A 21,578-nucleotide genomic window follows, 5' to 3' on the forward strand; every position below is an offset into this window, starting at 1 on the left:
TATGTCTTTTGTAGACCGTCTCAAGCCATTTTTCCAGGCAATTAGACCCATTTTCTGATTTCTTTTCAGGCATTTTTCGTAAAAAGTAGTTTAAGCAAAATTACATTTTCCATTTATTTGAAATATTTGTTATAATTTTTCTGATCTTTAGGGTAATTTTTTGATAATTTCCAGGGTTTGGGTGTAAATTTGCATAGTTTCTAAGTGTTTCAATTAGTTTCCTTTTTATTCCAGGCATTTAAAATATTTCTTCAGACAATTGGAATATTTTCATCAATTCCTGGAAAGTTTGAAATAATCATTGATATCTTCCGGGAATTTTGATAAAATTTTAATGTCTTTCAACTTATTGATGTAATTTTTTATATTTTCTAAGAAGACGTGAACTTAAGCTAGGAAAAACTTAAAAATTATGCCGGATGTCTAAAAGATTTAAAAAATGACGTCAGATGCCTGGAACAAAATACAAAATAATTACATTGAACGCCTGGAATACGTACAATATTTTTCCGAAAGCCTGGAAAAAATTAAAAATATTATTTTCAATGCGTGCAAGGAAAAATAATGCCTGAAACACCTTAAAAAATTTGAAAACATTAAAATAGAAAATCTTATATAAAATTCCTGCATCCTAGAAAAAAACAAAAAATTATTTGAACGTCAGGTTGACATTAAAAAATTACATAAAATGCCTGGAAGAAATAACAGATTATTTAAAAAACCTGGAAGCCATCAAAAATTTTCCTAAAATCCTGGAATAGATACAACTTTAGGTAAAATGCTTGGAATAAAATGAAAAATGGCCTCACATGCGTAAAATAAATTATAAATAAATATAGGCCTGAAAAAATTCCTGGAATATAATAAAAAATTAATTGGAATGCTTGGAAGGAATAAATAAGAAGAAAATTTGAAAAAAACACTTATTTTTTTCTTCCAGGCATTTAAAGTCCAAAATCCGAAATATTTAAAAAGTGAACTGTCTGGATAAATTTAAAAAATATTTAAATAGGTAAATAGGCATTGAAAATTGCTAAATTATAGTTTTTTTTAATGTTTCCTAGACACCTCTGGACATTGTTTGATTTTGTTTTTAAAGATTTTTAACTGCCTGGAATTTTTTTTTATTTAAATTCAACCAAAAATATAGACAAAAATTTCTTCCAGGAATTTTAATTACGAATTTCCTGGAAGAATCAAAGTTTATTTTTAGAGGACAATCAAAATTAAGTAGGTCAGTACGAACGTAATAATTGGTAGATTTCAAGTTTTCTCTTAACGATGCCTGGACAATTTTGTCTTCTAATTCTTCCAGGTATTTAAAATGGAAAATTAAAAAAGTCAGCCGAGGCAGTTCTGTATGAATTTTGAAAAAACTATTCAAAGGCATTTTATACGCATTAAAGACTATTTCTGTCATATGTTATCTATTTTTAATTAACCTGAAATAAGCTTTATATAAATTTAGTAGGAACTTGCCTAGAATCTTCATTTCAAGCACTCGAAGTAATTCTATAAGGCAGCCTGGAAAAATTCCAATTAATTTTGTTTTGATTATTCTAGAGAGCCCTTTGGAGAAAAAAAAACATCTCTTATATTTTTTGGTTAATAAAAACTCAAAAACTCGCGCCCATTTCCAGGTATATCTATATAAATAAAAAAGAAAGACGTTTAAGGAGTTCCATATCTTAATTAAAATATTTAAATCCATTTGTCCAGGTATATGGAGCCATTTTGAATATTTTGCAGGCTTTTAGGATAAATTTTCCAATATTTTAATTTTATTTCAGATACTAGGAATATTTTTTTAGAAATTCCAAGTATTTTGTTTAGTTTTTCTTTCATGTTCTTAGAAGAAGGTTCTATGTCTTTTGTAGACTGTCTAAAGCCATTTTTCCAGGCAATTAGACCCATTTTCTCATTTCTTTTCAGAAATTTTTACCTCGTAAAAGGTAGTTTAAGCAAAATTACATTTTCCATTTATTTAAAATATTTGTTATAATTTTTCTGATCTTTAGGGTAATTTTTTGATAATTTCCAGGGTTTGGGTGTAAATGTGTATATTTTCTAAGTGTTTCAATTAGTTTCCTTTATATTCCAGGCATTTAAAATATTTTTTCAGGCATTTGGAGTATTTTCATCAATTCCTGGAAAGTTTGAAATAATCACTGATATCTTGCGGGAATTTAGATAAAATTTTAATGTCCTTCAAGTTGTTGATGAATTTTTTATATTTTCTAAGAACACGTAAACTTAAGCCAGGAAAAACTTTAAAAAATTATGCCGGATTCCTAAAAGATTTAAAAAATTACGTCAGATGCCTGGAATAAAATACAAAATTACATCGAACGCCTGGAATACGTACAACATTTTTCCCAAAGCCTGGAAAAAATTAAAAATATTATTTTCAACGCGTGCAAGGAAAAATAATGCCTGAAACACCTTAAAAAATTTGAAAACATCAAAAATTATAGAAAATCTTATATAAAATTCCTGGATCCTAGAAAAAAACAAAAAATTATTTGAACGTCAGGTTGACATTAAAAAATTACATAGGATGCCTGGAAGAAATAACAGATTATTTAAAAAACCCGGAAGCTATCAAAAATTTTCCTAAAATCCTGGAATAGATACAACATTAGGTAAAATGCTTGGAATAAAATGAAAAATGGCCTCACATGCGTAAAATAAATTATAAATAAATATAGGCCTAAAAAAATACCTGGAATATAATAAAAATTAATTGGAATGCCTGGAAGAAATAAATAAGAAAAAATTTGAAAAAACACATATTTTTTTCTTCCAGGCATTTAAAGTCCAAAATCCAAAAAATTTAAAAAGTGAACTCTCTGGATAAATTAAAAAAATATTTAAATAGGTAAATAGGTATTGAAAATTGCTAAATTATAGTTTTTTTTAATGTTTCCTAGACACCTCTGGACATTGTTTGATTTTGTTTTTAAAGATTTTTAACTGCTTGGAATTTTTTTTTTATTTAAATTCAACCAAAAATATAAAAAAAAAATTCTTCCAGGAATTTATTTACAAAGTTCCTGGAAGAATCAAAGTTTATTTTTAGAGGACAATCAAAATTAAGTAGGTCAGTACGAACGTAATAATTGGTAGATTTCAAGTTTTCTCTTAACGATGCCTGGACAATTTTGTCTTCCAATTCTTCCAGATATTTAAAATGAAAAATTAAAAAAATTAGTCGAGGCAGTCCTGCATGAATTTTAAAAAAACTATTTGAAAGCATTTTTATACGTACTGAAGACTCTTTCTGTCATATATTATTATTATTATTATTATTAAAAACAAAAAATAATTTGAACGCCAGGTTGAAATTAAAAAATTACATAAGATGCCTGGAAGCCATAACAGATTATTTAAAAAACCTGGAAGCTATCAAAAATTTTCCTAAAATCCTGGAATAGATACAACTTTAGGTAAAATGCTTGGAATAAAATGAAAAATGGCCTCACATGCGTAAAATAAATTATAAATAAATATAGGCCTGAAAAAATTCCTGGAATATAATAAAAAATTAATTGGAATGCTTGGAAGGAATAAATAAGAAGAAAATTTGAAAAAAACACTTATTTTTTTCGTCCAGGCATTTAAAATCCAAAATCCGAAAAATTTAAAAAGTGAACTGTCTGGATAAATTTAAAAAATATTTAAATAGGTAAATAGGTATTGAAAATTGCTAAATTATAGTTTTTTTTAATGTTTCCTAGACTCCTCTGGACATTGTTTGATTTTGTTTTTAAAGATTTTTAACTGCCTAGAATTTTTTTTTAATTTAAATTCAACCAAAAATATAGAAAAAAAAATTCTTCCAGGAATTTTAATTACAAAGTTCCTGGAAGAATCAACGTTTATTTTTAGAGGACAATCAAAATTAAGTAGGTCAGTACAAACGTAATAATTGGTAGATTTCAAGTTTTCTCTTAACGATGCCTGGACAATTTTGTCTTCTAATTCTTCCAGGTATTTAAAATGGAAAATTAAAAAAATCAGCCGAGGCAGTCCTGCATGAATTTTAAAAAACTATTTGAAAGCATTTTTATACGTACTGAAGACTCTTTCTGTCATATATTATCTATTTTTAATTAACCCGAAATAAGCTTTATACAAATTTAGCAGGAACTTACCTAGAATCTTCATTTCAAGCTCTTAAAGCCATTTTATAAGGCAGCCTAGAAAAATTCCAATTAATTTTTTTTTGATTATTCTAGACAGCCCTTTAGAGAAAAAAAAAGCATAACCCTTGTATTTTTTGGATAATAAAAACTCAAAAACTCGCCCATTTCCAGGTATAACTATATAAATAAAAAAGAAAGACGTTTAAGGAGTTCCATATCTTAATTAAAATATTTAAATCCATTTGTCCAGGTATATGGAGCCATTTTGAATATTTTGCAAGCTTTTAGGATATATTTTCCAATATTTTAATTTTGTTTCAGATACTAGGAATATTTTTTTAGAAATTCCAAGTATTTTGGTTGGTTTTTCTTTCATGTTCTTAGAAGAAGGTTCTATGTCTTTTGTAGACTGTCTAAAGCCATTTTTCCAGGCAATTAGACCCATTTTCTGATTTCTTTTCAGGCATTTTTACCGCGTGAAAGGTAGTTTAAACAAAATTAATTTTTCATTTATTTGAAATATTTGTTATAATTTTTCTGATCTTTAGGGTAATTTTTTGATAATTTCCAGGGTTTGGGTGTAAATTTGTATAGTTTCTAAGTGTTTCAATTAGTTTCCTTTTTATTCCAGGCATTTAAAATATTTCTTCAGACAATTGGAATATTTTCATCAATTCCTGGAAAATTTGAAATAATCATTGATATCTTCCGGGAATTTTGATAAAATTTTAATGTCCTTCAAGTTGTTGATGAATTTTTTATATTTTCTAAGAACACGTAAACTTAAGCCAGGAAAAACTTTAAAAAATTATGCCGGATTCCTAAAAGATTTAAAAAATTACGTCAGATGCCTGGAATAAAATACAAAATTACATCGAACGCCTGGAATACGTACAACATTTTTCCGAAAGCCTGGAAAAAATTTAAAATATTATTTTCAACGCGTGCAAGGAAAAATAATGCCTGAAACACCTTAAAAAATTTGAAAACATCAAAAATGTCTTAGAAAATCTTATATAAAATGCCTGAATTCTGGAAAAAACAAAAAATTATTTGAACGCCAGGTTGTCATTAAAAAATTACATAAGATGCCTGGAAGAAATAACAGATTATTTAAAAAACCCGGAAGCTATCAAAAATTTTCCTAAAATCCTGGAATAGATACAACATTAGGTAAAATGCTTGGAATAAAATAAAAAATGGCCTCACATGCGTAAAATAAATTATAAATAAATATAGGCCTGAAAAAATACCTGGAATATAATAAAAAATTAATTGGAATGCCTGGAAGAAATAAATAAGAAGAAAATTTGAAAAAACACATATTTTTTTCTTCCAGACACTTCCAGCCAAGTCCAAAATCCGAAATATTTAAAAAGTGAACTGTCTGGATAAATTAAAAAAATATTTAAATAGGTAAATAGGTATTGAAAATTGCTAAATTATAGTTTTTTTTAATGTTTCCTAAACACCTCTGGACATTGTTTGATTTTGTTTTTAAAGATTTTTAACTGCCTGGAATTTTTTTTTAATTTAAATTCAACTAAAAATATCGAAAAAAAATTCTTCCAGGAATTTTAATCACGAATTTCCTGGAAGAATCAAAGTTTATTTTTAGAGGACAATCAAAATTAAGTAGGTCAGTACGAACGTAATAATTGGTAGATTTCAAGTTTTCTCTTAACGATGCCTGGACAATTTTGTCTTCTAATTCTTCCAGGTATTTAAAATGGAAAATTAAAAAAATCAGCCGAGGCAGTCCTGTATGAATTTTGAAAAAACTATTCAAAGGCATTTTATGCGCATTAAAGACTATTTCTGTCATATGTTATATATTTTTAATTAACCTGAAATAAGCTTTATACAAATTTAGTAGGAACTTACCTAGAATCTTCATTTCAAGCTCTTAAAGCCATTTAATAAGGCAGCCTAGAAAAATTCCAATTAATTTTTTTTTGATTATTCTAGACAGCCCTTTAGAGAAAAAAAAAAGCATAACCCTTATATTTTTTGGATAATAAAAACTCAAAAACTCGCCCATTTCCAGGTATAACTATATAAATAAAAAAGAAAGACGTTTAAGGAGTTCCATATCTTAATTAAAATATTTAAATCCATTTGTCTAGGTATATGGAGCCATTTTGAATATTTTGCAGGCTTTTAGGATAAATTTTCCAATATTTTAATTTTATTTCAGATACTAGGAATATTTTTTTAGAAATTCCAAGTATTTTGGTTAGTTTTTCTTTCATGTTCTTAGAAGAAGGTTCTATGTCTTTTGTAGACGGTCTAAAGCCATTTTTCCAGGCAATTAGACCCATTTTCTGATTTATTTTCAGGCATTTTTACCTCGTGAAAGGTAGTTTAAGCAAAATTACATGTTCCATTTATTTGAAATATTTGTTATAATTTTTCTGATCTTTAGGGTGATTTTTTGATAATTTCCAGGGTTTGGGTGTAAATTTGCATAGTTTCTAAGTGTTTCAATTAGTTTCCTTTTTATTCCAGGCATTTAAAGTATTTTTTCAGACATTTGGAGTATTTTCATCAATTCCTGGAAAGTTTGAAATAATCATTGATATCTTCCGGGAATTTTGATAAAATTTTATATATGTCTTTCAAGTTGTTGATGAATTTTTTATATTTTCTAAGAAGACGTAAACTTAAGCCAGGAAAAACTTAACAAAATTATGCCGGATTCCTAAAAGATTTAAAAAATTACGTCAGATGCCTGGAATAAAATACAAAATTACATCGAACGCCTGGAATACGTACAAAATTTTTCCGAAAGCCTGGAAAAAATTAAAAATATTATTTTCAATGCAACATCAAAAATGTTTTAGAAAATCTTATATAAAATTCCTGGATCCTAGAAAAAAACAAAAAATAATTTGAACGTCAGGTTGACATTAAAAAATTACATAAGATGCCTGGTAGCCATAACAAATTATTTAAAACACCCGGAACCTATCAAAAATTTTCCTAAAATCCTGGAATAGATACAACATTAGGTAAAATGCTTGGAATAAAATGAAAAATGGCCTCACATGCGTAAAATAAATTATAAATAAATATAGGCCTGAAAAAATACCTGGAATATGATAGAAAATTAATTGGAATGCCTGGAAGAAATAAATAAAATAAAATAAAAGAAATAAAGAATAAAAAAGAAGAAAATTTGAAAAAACACAAATTTTTTTCTTCAAGACATTTAAAAACCAAAATCCGAAAAATTTAAAAATGAATTAAAAAAATGTTTAAACAAATACATAGGTATTGAAAATTGCTAAACGATTTTGGAAATTTTTTGAATTTGTTTTTAAAGATTTTTAGCTACCTGGATTTTTTTTTAAATAATTTGAGCTCAACTGAAAATATAGAGCAAAAAATTTCTTCCAGGCATTTTAATTTAAAAAACTAAAAAAAATACGAATTTCCTGGCAGAATCAATGTTTATTTTCAAGACAATCAAAATTAAGTAAGTTTATTAAGACAATCAAGGTCGGTAAGAACGTAAAAATTGGTAGATTTCACGTTTTTTCTTAACAATTTTTAGCCTGAAAATTTTTGAAAAAAAAATAGCTACCAACAATTTTCTACCTGGTATTTAAAATGAAAAATTAAAAAAAATTAGCCCAGGCAGTCCTGTATGAATATTTTGAAAAAACTATTTGAAGGCATTTTTATACGTACTGAAGACTGTTTCTGTCATATGTTATCTATTTTTAATTAACCCGAAATAAGCTTTATACAAATTTAGTAGGAACTTGCCTAGAATCTTCATTTCAAGCTCTTAAAGCCATTCTATAAGGCAGCCTGGAAAAATTCCAATTAATTTTGTTTTGACTATTCTAGAGAGCCCTTTGGAGAAAAAAAAACATCTCTTATATTTTTTGGTTAATAAAAACTCAAAAACTCGCGCCCATTTCCAGGTATATCTATATAAATAGAAATGAAAGACATTTAAGGAGGGTGCCGGGGTAATAAGAAATAAGTGGCCGAGGCAAGAGCAATAACGAAGGGTTTCGGACAAACTTAAGGGAGTTTAGAATAACAGTCCGAGTCAATGTTGTCTTAGCCACAATACCGAAGCTAAATATTATGGAAAATAAGTCGGTTGGCCCAGGGGCAGTCTAAATCTGGCCCAAACCGGTTTATTTTTAGATGTTATAGTTCGGATTAAACACTTTCTCTAATATATCATCCGAAATTATTGTTCCTGTAAGCCAAATATTCCTAAATACTTACTACAGTTTTAATTGTAATTAAAAATTAGTTTTTAAAGTAATGGCAATTTTTAGAAAATCTTAATTAAATATTGTAAGTTAAGTACATAGTATACAGACTGGTCAGGAAAGAGATTTCCCAATAACAATTTATTATTTCACTTATAGAAAAAATCGCGTTTCTCTATGAGCAAACATTGGTTAAATAGGGTGAGCCTTTCAAAATTAGCTTCTAAATAAACAACAACAACCAAATTGTCAAAAAGTTTACATTTCAAAGCTAAAATATGCAATAAAGAAATATCGAGATTCTCGTACCTAAAAATAAAATGTGCAATCGCATAAATCGGAAGTTCTTTATCGATATAAGCCACAAAAGGGGTCTCTTATTTTTCCGTGAAAAGCAATAACGGAGATGTAATCTTTGGCGGTACAGATACGAAATATAAACTACATAATATTGAATCATACTTGTACAGGGGGCCACTTCAAAACTCACTTTTTGAAAAGAGTCCTTCCAGGCAATTGAGTTTTAAATTTCTTATTAAATTTTTGATGTTATATCAATTTTAAAATAATAAATAAACATAGATAGTGTTCCAGGCATTTTAATTTTTAATGCAATTTTCTAGACCTTTGACTTTAAGTGCCTGAAAGAAACATACAATTTCTTTCAGGCAATTAATGTATTAAATGCCTGGAAGATTTTTTTAAAAGTTTCCAAGTAAAAAGACTTTTTCTAAATAAGCTGCAAAATACCAATAAAATTGGACTTGATTTAATATATTCTATGAATTTTCAAAAATATTATTTACGGATTTTAAGCATCTTTATGCAAATCGATCAGGAACAAGAATTCTCAAACATAAATGCTCCCTAGGAAAAAATCCTACAACTTTCAACCACTTTATGGTAAACTTATGAAAAAAATTACGTCTAGAAGAGCAAGTTTATAGCAATCCAATCTCGTTATTTTATTTGCACATTGCGTACAAAAAAAATCAACAAACAGATGAAAATTATATAAAGTTGACAATCATATCGAATTAAGTTATGCAAGAATACCGTTTTATTTTTGATTTATGGAAAGACTTTTATTTTTAATTCACAAACTTATTTTAACAATTATTTATTAAAATAATCTTTTTAAGTTTAAACACTTCTGTAAAAAAAAACAAAAGCAAAAATTTAATAAATTTTCAATAAATAATTGTTTTTAGCAGTTATGTATATTTAAGATGTTTACCTAAATCCTTCATTTACTTAATATAATAAGAATAATTTTTGAGACAATCTGTATCATAGGTTCACCCTTTATAAAAGAATTAATTTTATTATAAATTATTTTAAAAATTTACAAAGTTATGCAGGAATACGGTTTTATTATTGATGCGTGAAAAGACTTTGATTTTTAATTTCAACACTCTTGCAAAAAAAAACTAAAGCAAAAATTAATTAAATTACTAAGGAATAATTAATTATAAAAGTAACGTTTAAGATATTCCACTTATTTAATATAATGAAAAATAATTTTTGGATACTCTATATAATGAGTTGATGTTTTTTATAAAACAACGAATTTTATTATAAACTAAATAAAAAATTACAATAAAGAAATCAATAAGTAGTTGAAAATTGAATGAAAAACTTAGTATAATTTTTTTATTTATATTATTTGTCAGAAAATCGCAAAATACTAATAAATTCAGCCAAAAAATATTTAAACCAGTCAAATGAAAATCTTAAATAATACAGATTTTTTTTTATGATTTGTCTGAAGTAACTTATATTTATTTCATATACGGGGTGATTTTGAAATTGTGATTAACTAATGTAATAATGGCTGGAGGAAGTACTACGGATGACGGTGATCCAGGAAGTAATTGTGCTAAATGTAATTTAGTATTTGATGACATTAAGTCGATAATACAATGTACCAGGTGTTCTAAATATTATCATGGAAAGTGTGTTAATGTTGACATGCGCGGTTTTCATTTGAGAAAATCGACATGGAAATGTGAATCGTGTGATCCCTCTGCATTTAGTGATGGTGCATACAAAACAGAGCGCGCTAGGAAAAGAAGTCGAACAGATGACATTTGACATTTAGATGATGTAGGAGATATTATGGCCACCTTACAGCTCTTAGTCAGTAAAACTAACGAGTTGAATCAAAAAGTCGATCTCCTGTTAAACGAAAACCAGAATTTGAAACGTGAAATTGCCAGCCTGAAGGAATGTAAGCCACATCAAGTGTGAACTCCAAGTTGTCATATGCTGCAGCAATAGGCACCAAAAATGACAGCAAAGTTTTGGTTGTAAACCAAAAGTGTCCGGAGAAAGACGTAAAGCAAGTGAAGGACGATTTGAGAAAGAAAGTCAATTCTACTGTTATTGGAGCCGGTTTATCGCTAGGAAAAGCAACTAAAAGTGGAGGCGTTATCATTAAGTGTGGCAATGAGAAGGAGCTAACTTCGATTCAGTCGCAGATCCAGAACAACATGGGTGACAACTACAGTGTTGAGGTACCAAAACTTTGAGAGCACAGGATTAAGGTGGTAGGCATTAATGAGTCTGAGTACAACAATCAGATAATGAAATTTTGGCCAAAATAAAGAGTTAAAATAATGTTCCAGAATCTCTAAACCGAAAAATTCAAATTGTGAGAAAAACTAAAATCGTAAGCAAAAAGTTCAATATGATCTTGGAATTTGATGCTACCACGTATGCAGTGTTTATTGAAAAAGAGAAGATGAACATTGGTTGGAACCGTTGTCCTGTCTGCAACGAATATAGTATCCGAAGGTGTTTCAAGTGCTGTCGGTATGGTCATTTACTGAAAAAGTGTAAAGAAAATAAAGTGTGTGCAAAGTGTAGTGGACCCCATGATGTTAAAGAATGTAATGTAAGTAGCGTTAAGTGTATCAATTATGTAGTATCTAATGGAAAGTATGGTCTTAGGCTAAACGTCAATCACGTTTCTTGGGATGTAACTAGTTGTGATTCCTGTAAGCGAATTGAAGAGTTACAAAGGAATAAATATATTAAGTAGCAATCAGACCTAAATATTGCACTTAACACCAACATTGTTTATTTTACTCGTAATTGCCAAGGTTATCCAAACAAAGATAACATTATTTTACTAGTAAATACAGTTATGGCCAACTTATACTTTTAGTTTATTTTTCATTGATGTTTTTATTGAATGTAGCTTTTTGCTAAATAAAGAAATTATTTATTTATTTATTATTATCTAGCCTGATTAAATTATTTGCACTTTTAAAAGTATTGCAATACACCCATTAAAACTAATTAAAATTTTTCTTAAATATTACTTCTTAAGAAAGAATACTAAATTAAAAATCAAATAAATTGTCAAAGTAATAATTCTATATCAAGTTAAACCTTTAAGATACTTTTCTCCTTTATTTGCTCATTTGATTTTATGAAAAAAATACTTTGGCATCTTATACAGGTTATATCCTAATAAGGTATATTTCTATTAAATTCCCATTTTATAATTAATCCTCAATAACGCGTACAAAATATTCAATTAATAATGAAAGAGAATTATATTCATTTAAGTTATGCAATTATCTGATTTGATTTTGTCTGTTATCTGATTTTGTAAATGTATTGAATGATGATAGTGTGCTTTTAACTACAGATGTTCGAAAAGACATTGAAATTTCCCCTATTATAAATAATATAAATTTTCAAGAAATAAGAAATAACATAGAAAAAAATAATTATTTTCATCCTTTTCATCCTAACTAGATATTCTTTGGTACATCTTAATATCCAATCTATAAGAAAAAAAAATGGATGAACAGATATTCTTGAAAGGGCTTAAACATCCAGGTTTTGTTTTATTATGTGAACACTGGATAAAACCTGATAAACTTGCATGGAGGGTTTTATTATTTAGCTGATGCCAGGGTATTTGAATTGTCAATTATATATAGTAGCTCTATTGATCTCTATGTTATATATGTTTATATAGAGCTCATGCTGCCGCTGTAGGTGACTTTTTATTTAGACTAGAAGTGTTATTGTCTGGTTTAAACGTTTTTTCGAGAGTAATTTTGTGCGTAGATTTTAATATTGACTGGTCAAATCTGTCTAATAATTTTACAGACCAATTGACCTTTTAAGGTCTTATAGTTTAAATGTTGTAGTTAATAATCCAACTAGAATAACTTCTAACTCTACCACTCAAATTGACTATGTGTGCACCAACATAGATGCAAATGATTTTAATTGTAATGTTATAAATTCAGGGCTCTCTGACCATGAGGCTATTGCATGTGATTTTTGTATATGTCACAAGAGTCAAATGAGGGGAAATAGAAGGGGCAGAATTTATAGCAAAAAAAACTATAGTAGCTTCTTGCAACTGGATAGATCAAAGGATTGGCAGCGCGTTTTGTATACTGCAAGCCCTTTAGAGTCATTTCACGCAGTTATTTGTGAAAATTTTAATAAATGTTTTCCGGTAAAAACGGAAACAAAAAAAAATTGGATTACCAAGGGTCTTAAGGTGTCTGCTAGAAATCTTAGATCACTGCACTATATTCGGAAATTTTATATAAATAACATTGCTTTTATTAACTATTTTAACAAATATAGAGCACTGTACAGACTAACAATTAAGACTGCAAAACAAAAATACTTTAAAAGTCGTTTAGAACTTTAGAAACTTAGACTTTGAACTACTTTGAAGACTATAAGAATTGTGTATAATTGTCGAATAGTGACCAAAATAGCTGCCTAGAAATGAACCTCCATGATTTTCTGAACGTAAGATACTTATCTTCCCGATTCAAACTAAATAAAACTGAACCAAAACCCTACCTACCTTTCTAATATTTGTGAGGTAACTTTTGTCAGAGGGTGTAGGACATTATTGTATAAAACAAACTTCGAGATTGCTTTAATTGAACTGGACTTCCTTACTGCCAAAGCACTAAAAGAAGGTGTTCCTGAGCCAGAAAGAAAAACTATTCCTAGAGGTATCAGTATAGCTAGAAAACAAAATCTTATGCAGAAACTAACAGCAATGGGTATTTCAAAAGGCCGACTTCTGTTTTGGCAAAGTTTGCCTGAAACTCAGAAAGAAACCAATCTGGATGACCAAACTGTTTTTTATTATAACGTTAATTTTAATGTTAAGGATTTATATATTTATTTTTAATTGACGTCATATTCTAATAAAGACGAACTAATAAATGTTTCTATTAGTTTATATTGTGTTATTTTATGTCCCACTGAAAAATTACATTACATTTACATGATAACAATAGCTGTAATTGCACATAGTTGATCATTAATATTTTATAATAGTTTTTATTAAGTTTTACATTATCATTATTAAGACAGTATGTCGCAACTGACAAAAAGATAGATCAATTCCAATTTAAAAAATCTGAATATTTACTTAATCAAAATGTCGTACTCCACCAAGGTACCACAAAAGATATCAATCGATTTATACCTCAAATCAGAGGAATTTTAATTTTCCATTGAGTTAAAAAAATTATGAATTTAACGTAATTCATTAAGGATTCAAATTGTCATTGAAAAAAGGCAAATATATTTGAATTTAAAATTTATTACTTACGACCTCTTGTCTTAGCACGGCAGACATAGCAAGTCAAATTCAGGGTTTTTCCAACTATGAAGAGTTTTTTGAGTATAGGGCTGGACCAGATTCTTTCTTCTTTTTGCCAACTGATCTAGTTGAGCTTAAGTCTACTCTAAAGGAGATAAAGAAGAAAAATACGTCTGGCTATGATGAACTTAATGTACGGTTATTTTTCAATTTACCTGATTCGGCACTGGAGGTACTTGTATCTGCATTTAATCATTCTTTCAATAATGGCCAATTTCCCAATTATCTTAAAGTAGCCAGAATCATGCCTTTGTTTAAGGGGGAAGCTTCAGAATCACCCTTTTCTTACAGACCAATAGCATTGCTTTCCACCCTCTCAAAAAAAATCATCGAGAAATTGGTTAAAAAGCTACTTATGTCATATTTAGCTGAAAATATAAGATCGGAGCAATTTGGGTTTCATAGTGCCAAGGGAAGATGCAATCTTTTCATTCTTTGAGTCCTTATTTTTCAGCTTGAACAGTGGTGATATTGCTGCATCAGTGTTTTGTAACTTGACCAAAGCATTGGACTGTGTTAGTCACGAAATACTGCTGTGGAAGCTTGAGCGGTATGGATTCAGAGGTCTGGCTCTTCAGTGGTTTGGGTCTTATTTGCATACTAGAATGCAGAGTGTTTCTGTGGATGGTGTATTTTCAAGGGAGCAGCTTGTGACTCATGGTGTTCCTCAGGGTTCAGTTCTTGGGCCACTTCTATTCCTCATTTATATTAATGACATGGCCAATCTTAGTATCTCAGGTAAATTCATTCAGTTTGCGGATGATTCAACAATTTTATGGCATGACACGAGTGCGATGAATCTAAATACCACAGTTAACAGAGATATTGTTGAAATCAAGAAATGGTGTGATTCCAACAAACTGTGTTTAAATATTTCAAAAACTAGTGTTATGAATTTTAAATGCAATTTAAATAATGTGTTTTTGGAGAATCACATTCTAAGCAACTTAAACGAAAATAAATTTTTAGGTTTATTTATTGATAATAAACTAAAATTTGAGGGCCATATCACGCAATTGTGTAGAAAATATCAGCAAATTGTTATGCTCTTAAAGTGGTCGCAGGAGGGGTTGATTTTGACATGGCGAGAAATGTTTATTTTTCTTTAATTGAGTCCTATTTAAGGTATGGTTTGTGTTTCTGGGGTACATGCACACATTACTTATTTAATAGTGTTTTTGTTTTGCAAAAGAGAGCGATCCGACGTCTGTGTAATGTGAGTATGAGAGAGTCTTGCAAACAGCTATTTATTTTATCACTCATAAAATCCTAATCCTTCCTGCCTTATTTATATTGGAATATGTATACCTCGTTCATAAGAAATTTAGAAATGTGAACACAACTAATAGGCATGAATATAGCAGTCGACGAGCTAATGATGTGCTCTTGCCTATGCCTACAAGTTCACTGATCAAAAGAACTTTTATATTTGATGGTAAAAAACTCTTTAATCATCTTCCTGCAGATTTGAAAGGTATAGGTAGCTGGACACTTTTTAGATAACTCTTAGTTGCAAAGGGCTATTATGAAATAACTGAATGTTTGTTATTTTTACCTTTTTCTTGCAGGACTTTAGGTATATTCTTTATATTTTTTACACCATATTTCGCCTAATTTATTTCTGTGATTTATTTATTTTTTAAAATAAAATTCTATATTTCGGGAGTTAATAATATCTGTTTGTGTTATACCTATTGATACTCTTAACATTACATTAGCTTTGTATGTTTTGGTTCAGAGTCTTAGAGGAGTAATTGTGAAGAATAGGGTTGTTGTTGGTTTTACCGGTATAGGTAAACCATATTCATGGAAACAGAATGCCTTTAGGATGATGGACTATGCTAAATAACCTTTTTACATGTTTTTGTATATATTTTTCTTTTTTACAGCTTTGTCAACAAATTTACTCATATGACAATAAAGCATATATTGATTTGATTTGCAACAAAATATATATATATATATATAAATATATGTTATGCATTTTATATTTTTCGAAATTATATATATTTTTTTTAATAATATAATTTTAGGATTAGATAATACAGACTAAATCATATAAAAATAATTATTATCACTTGAATTACTGTAATATATAGTAAAAATAAAAAACTTCTCATTTAAATGTATTCTTTAATATGTGTCATCCCATTTGCCCTTAATTAGCAATATAAAGGACGTAATGTGAAAATATATCAATCACAAGGATTTACCCCAGGACGCACTCAAACACTTAATTTCACTTTATAACCTCTAAACATTTTTCCACAAGAACCCTAATTGAGGTATACGAGTACGTTTTAAAGTAAAATTATATGTTATGATAATCCTTTTAAGGGTAAGAAAACTTTTTAATATATCCTGCGGGGAACGCATTAGTTGCGGGGGTTTATTATAATAAAAAAAGGCCACTTTTCATTAAGTTAATTAATCTAAACGTCTGCATAAATTCTATATATTAAATTATATGCATTTCGGATTGCAAGACGTTTTACGTCTAATAAACGTTACAGCGGATGTCACGTATAATGCACGTTTACTTAGTTGTATCTAGAAATTGCTTTTATAACCGTTAAAAAACTTACCGGTACGCGTTATAATAGCGATAAGCCCGGCAATATCCGGACATAAATAATATTTCGTAGTTTTATAAGCGGTCGTAAAGCATACTCGTCTATTTAAATCATTATTAAATCTGGTAACCTTAAATTGGGACACGAGACCTCGTGATGTTTTTAGGTTTTAACAGGAAACTGTTAGATTCAGTACAAGTCAAAATTACTTGTAATAATTGGATTTTTTATTTTACTCTTTTAATAATGTTATTGAGAAGACCGCAAGTCAATTGGAAGCTGATGCCTAACAACTGCCTTAAAAAATGCAAGTACAATTTCAATAGAACTATTGTATTTTACAGTTACAACTTATAGAACTTGGTAAGATTAGTGTTTGAGAATTCGCTTCCCTGATCGATCCACATATTACTGTTTAATCATTATATTTGATATGAAATGACTAATTTAATCCTATTTTTAAATAAAAATGTTTAAGTAAAATAACACCATTAGATTGCTATAAAAAGACCCTTTAAGACGCAATTTTTGCCATAAGTTTACCATAAAGTAGCTAAAAGTTATAAGACTTTTCTTAGGGAGCGTTACTGCTTGAGAATTCTTGTCCACGATCGGTCTGAATAACAGTGCTTAAAATATATAAATAATATTTTTGAAAATTTATAAAAAATATTAAATCAAGTCCAATTATTATGAAATTAATATATTTTTTAGATTAATATTTTGTTAACCATTTAAAAAAGGTTGTAAGTCTGTTGGTAATTTTGATCTTGAAATATGATTAATTTTAAAATAAAGGTCTAGAAAAGTTAGGTTCAACTTAAGAATTAATATAAAAATTTAAATCAAGTCGAATTTACAGGGAATTTTTGTTTTTTCTAATTAGAAGTTTTAACTATTTTCCTTGGTAGGATTAGTTTTTGAGAATTCACTTCCCTGTTTCGGAATTCGCGTTCCTGGTCGGTCTGCGTAATAGTGCTTAAAATTTAATAATAATATTTTTGAAAATTCATAAAAAATATTAAATCAAGTCCAATTTTAATGCATTTCTTATGTTTTGTAAATCAATATCTTAGAAGCCATATAAAAAAGGGCTTAAATCAATTGGTCATTTTGATCTTTAAGTATGACTAATTTTAGCAGACAAGTCTAGAAAAATTAGCTTAAATTTGGCAAATTAATATAAAAGTTTAAATGCAGTCCAATTTACTTGGAAATTTGTAGCATTTTGCAAATAATTTGGTTTAAAATTAAATAAACAAGGTTGCAAGTCAATTAGTCATTTTTACCTTGAGGAATGATTTTTTTCAGACACAATGAAAAAATGAGCAATTAAAAAAAAACCTAAACGAAGTCGAATTTACTTGAAAATATAAAGGCATTTAAAGACTTTTTGAGGCCGTCTTAGAATAAAAAATGATACAGAAGACCACAAGTGAATTGATCTGGTACATTTTAAAATATACATTTTTCAGTTTAAAAAACAATGGCATGATTAATGAAGGAATTCTTAAGTATATTAATGCATTTTGAAAATTAATAAAAAATATTAAATCAAGTCCAATTTTAATGGAACTATTGTATTTTGTAATTCAATATCTTATAAACCATATAGAATCGGTTTTAAGTCAATTGGTCATTTTCACCTGGAAATATGATTATTTTAAGGACACAAGCCAAAAAAAAATTAGGTTCAACTTAGAAATTTAATATAAAAATTTAAATCAAGTCGGATTTACAGGGATTATTTCTATTTTCCAAATAATTTTATTAAAAACCAAGTAAAGAAGGCTGAAAGTCAATTGATCATTTTTTATATTAAGAAATGATTTTTTTTGCAGGGACAATCAAAAAATAGGGTGCTAATTAATAAATATTAAAAAATCTAAATCAAGTCGAATTTACGTAAAAATTTTAAAAATTTTAATTAAATTTTAATTTTTTTTAACTAAACAATTGAAGATTTTTGGATAGGATAAAACGATATAGAAGACCATAAGCGAATTGGTCCAATACATTTTAAAATGTGAATTTTTCAGTTTGAAAAACACTGGCATATTAATGAAGAAAGTATTCGTTAATTGAGAAAATTGCGACCTTGCTCTATACCCTCGCATAATGTTTATCCCTTATTATTAAATAAAGGGTGTAAACTAAAACACTCGAGATGAACGAGAGACATTAGAAATTCAAATAGAAAATTGCCCTTTTAAGGCCACCCCGAGACAATATGTAAATATGCCTTTTGGGGGGATGACTATGGGGTGTATTATTTCATTTTTGAATTTTAAGTTGCCTTTCAAATTTTCGAAATTTGGATTGCAGGCAATATCTTGATACAAATTAATTTGTTTTTAAAAAATCAAAAAAGCCTTAGTGACGCACAAAATAGGAATTAGGCGTTAAAAAAATGATTTTATGTAATTTTTTTGTACGATTCCTCTTACCTGGACCGTGAAAAAGTCGTCGTCTGGATACCACCAAGCCACTTGATGTCTTCGGTAAGAGAGATCTCACGGCACACCGTGATGTTCTTGCAAACGCACCGGCAATGAAGAGCGTCGCGACGCCTCCCGCGTAAAGTTTTATATCGGCGCAACACATGGGATTTGTGGGAAGACGCCCGTCCCTGATTGGTCAGACCTTAATAATTTTATTTTTATTATTAACAGGGTTTTTTTTTTATACGGTGGGCTATGATGACGTCACTTTTTTTTCCTTGGTTAGATGCAATCCCAAAATCCCCATACTCAGTAAGGAATTTGCACATTTTGAGCCGCCCTATATAATATCTTAAAAGAGGCTTAAATCAAGATATCTTCTTATGCTATGATCGATAGTTATTAAATATTAATTTTTGGGGGTCTTATCCCATATATGATGAGCCTTTACGCATTTCCAGGGCTTCCTGTTCCTTAATAATGCGCGGGTAATTAATTCATTCATTAATTATTTATTCGTCGTAACTTTTAAATCGCCGCCATTTGGTTTTTGAAATATGTCAAGGGTGTCATGACAACCTGGCGGCCATATTAGTTTTCATGACTGGCTGGATATTTTCGTAATAAATTAATATAAAATCAGCTCAAGTAGGTCTAGAGTGGTTTCCATGGTGTTCCCAAGGTTTAAGACTTCCTCATTATATAAATCAATGCGTTATTTCTCTCATTAGGTTCAAAAAGAAAAAAATTTATATATGACGTTTACCAATGTCAACTGATGTTATTTTCAAGCCGTCGTCATGGCAACCGCAATATAAATAACACAAACCGGTTAAATTTCATTCATATTTTATGTTTTTTTTTAACTCTCCTTATTAAACACTAAATTAATTAATTTTGGCATGGTTTATATTAAAATAAACGAAATTTTATTAATTTTAATGTGATAATAGAAAGAAATCAAAGGGTGCCATGGCGACTGCCTGTCAAAATTAATGCGTCGTCGAACTTCTGCCATGGCGGCCATCTTTGTTTTCATAATTCCAGAATGAGTTTAGATTTTCGTTACAAAACGCTATAAAATCGACTGATGAGGTGGGCCCACAAAGATTACCATGGTATTCCTAAGGCTTAACCCGTTAAATTTGACACATGCAACATGCGTTATCTCTCCCTTTAGGTTCTAAAAAATCAATTAAAAGTTGACCTTTTCCAATGTCAGCTGACGTTATTTCCCCAGGTCTTTCAAGGCGTCGTCATGGCAACCGCGATGTAAATAACACAAAACGTTTGACAGTTTAATTCATGTATTAAGTATTATTTAACAACAAAAAAGGTAAGAACACAAAGTCACAGTCTTATCAAATATATATATAATTTTCATAAGCTACACGTATTTCGCTCCTATCCGAGCATCATCAGGCCTAGACCTACATAACTTTAATATAATAATAGAAATAAGTCAAAGGTTGCCATGTGAAAATAAATGCGTCATCGCCTTACGTTCGCCATGGCGGCCATCTTTATTTCATAACTTAAAGATCGGTTTAGAGTTTTGTTATAAAATGAAATAAAACTAACTGAGGGGGTCCTGGAAATGTTATCATGGTATTTTTAAGGTTATAGACTGTCAAATTCGATCCACACAACATCCGTTATCTCTTTCTATATGTCCTAAAAAATCATTTAAATTTGACGTTTACCAAAGTTAGTCGACGTTATTTCCAGGGTCTTAGATGACAGTCGCGTTGTCATGGCAACTGAGGCCTAAATAAACCCAATAACCTAATTATTGTGTTTAAAAACTCTTAATGAATAAACACTATGATAATAAATTGATTAATAATAATAATATAATAATAATAGATTGATTAATAATAATCATTTGGGCGTGGCTTATATAGCGACAAGTTAAAACAAACTATGAAAAAAAAATAAAATGGAAGCGCGATTAATGATTACGCAACCATTTACAATGCCGCCATTTTGTCTCTGGATTTCAACGTGAGTGTAAGAATATGAAATAGTGCCTGTCAAGATAGCGCCTGTCTGTCATTTTGACAGTTGGAACTGTTGCTGTTAAGATAATTTACCTGAGGGAGGGCAAGAAGGTTTACATTGATAAAAGAAAAATAATATACCTAATAGACGACTTTTTATTTATTAACTTTAATATGATATATAGAAATCCGGGGTTGCCACGGTTTAAAATCCTGTCAAAATCAAATCGCCATGGCGGCCATCTTTGTTTTTATAATTTAAAGATGCGTTTAGAATTTCGCTATAAAGCCGTATATAATCGAGTCATTTGGTCTCAAAAAAGTATATTATCCATGTATGCTTAAGGCTATATAGACTGTAAAATTTTATATACATAAGGTTACTAGATATTTATTATTAATAAAACAGTGGCGTTTCGGTTAGGGGTGAAAATAAAAATGCAGGAGGGAAATTTTTAAGGCGATTTTCTCGAGAACTGTCATGGCTGCGAGAAAACGTTTTCCAGTTATAATTTTGCCGTC

The 21,578-nt window shown here is 28.9% G+C and overlaps 1 protein-coding gene across 1 annotated transcript in view; it reads right to left on the bottom strand.

The window, feature by feature from the left end:
- Nucleotides 1–19,192, bottom strand: part of LOC126736312 (RYamide neuropeptides-like) — a 32,886-nt gene extending 13,694 nt beyond the window's left edge. The window contains exon 1 of the mRNA XM_050440607.1: nt 19,063–19,192. The gene's annotated coding sequence lies outside the window, so the exon portion shown is untranslated. The remainder of the gene's footprint in view (nt 1–19,062) is intronic.
- Nucleotides 19,193–21,578: the final 2,386 nt, after the last annotated feature.

This window comes from Anthonomus grandis, chromosome 5 (genome assembly GCF_022605725.1).
Source record: "Anthonomus grandis grandis chromosome 5, icAntGran1.3, whole genome shotgun sequence".
NCBI lineage: Eukaryota > Metazoa > Arthropoda > Insecta > Coleoptera > Curculionidae > Anthonomus > Anthonomus grandis.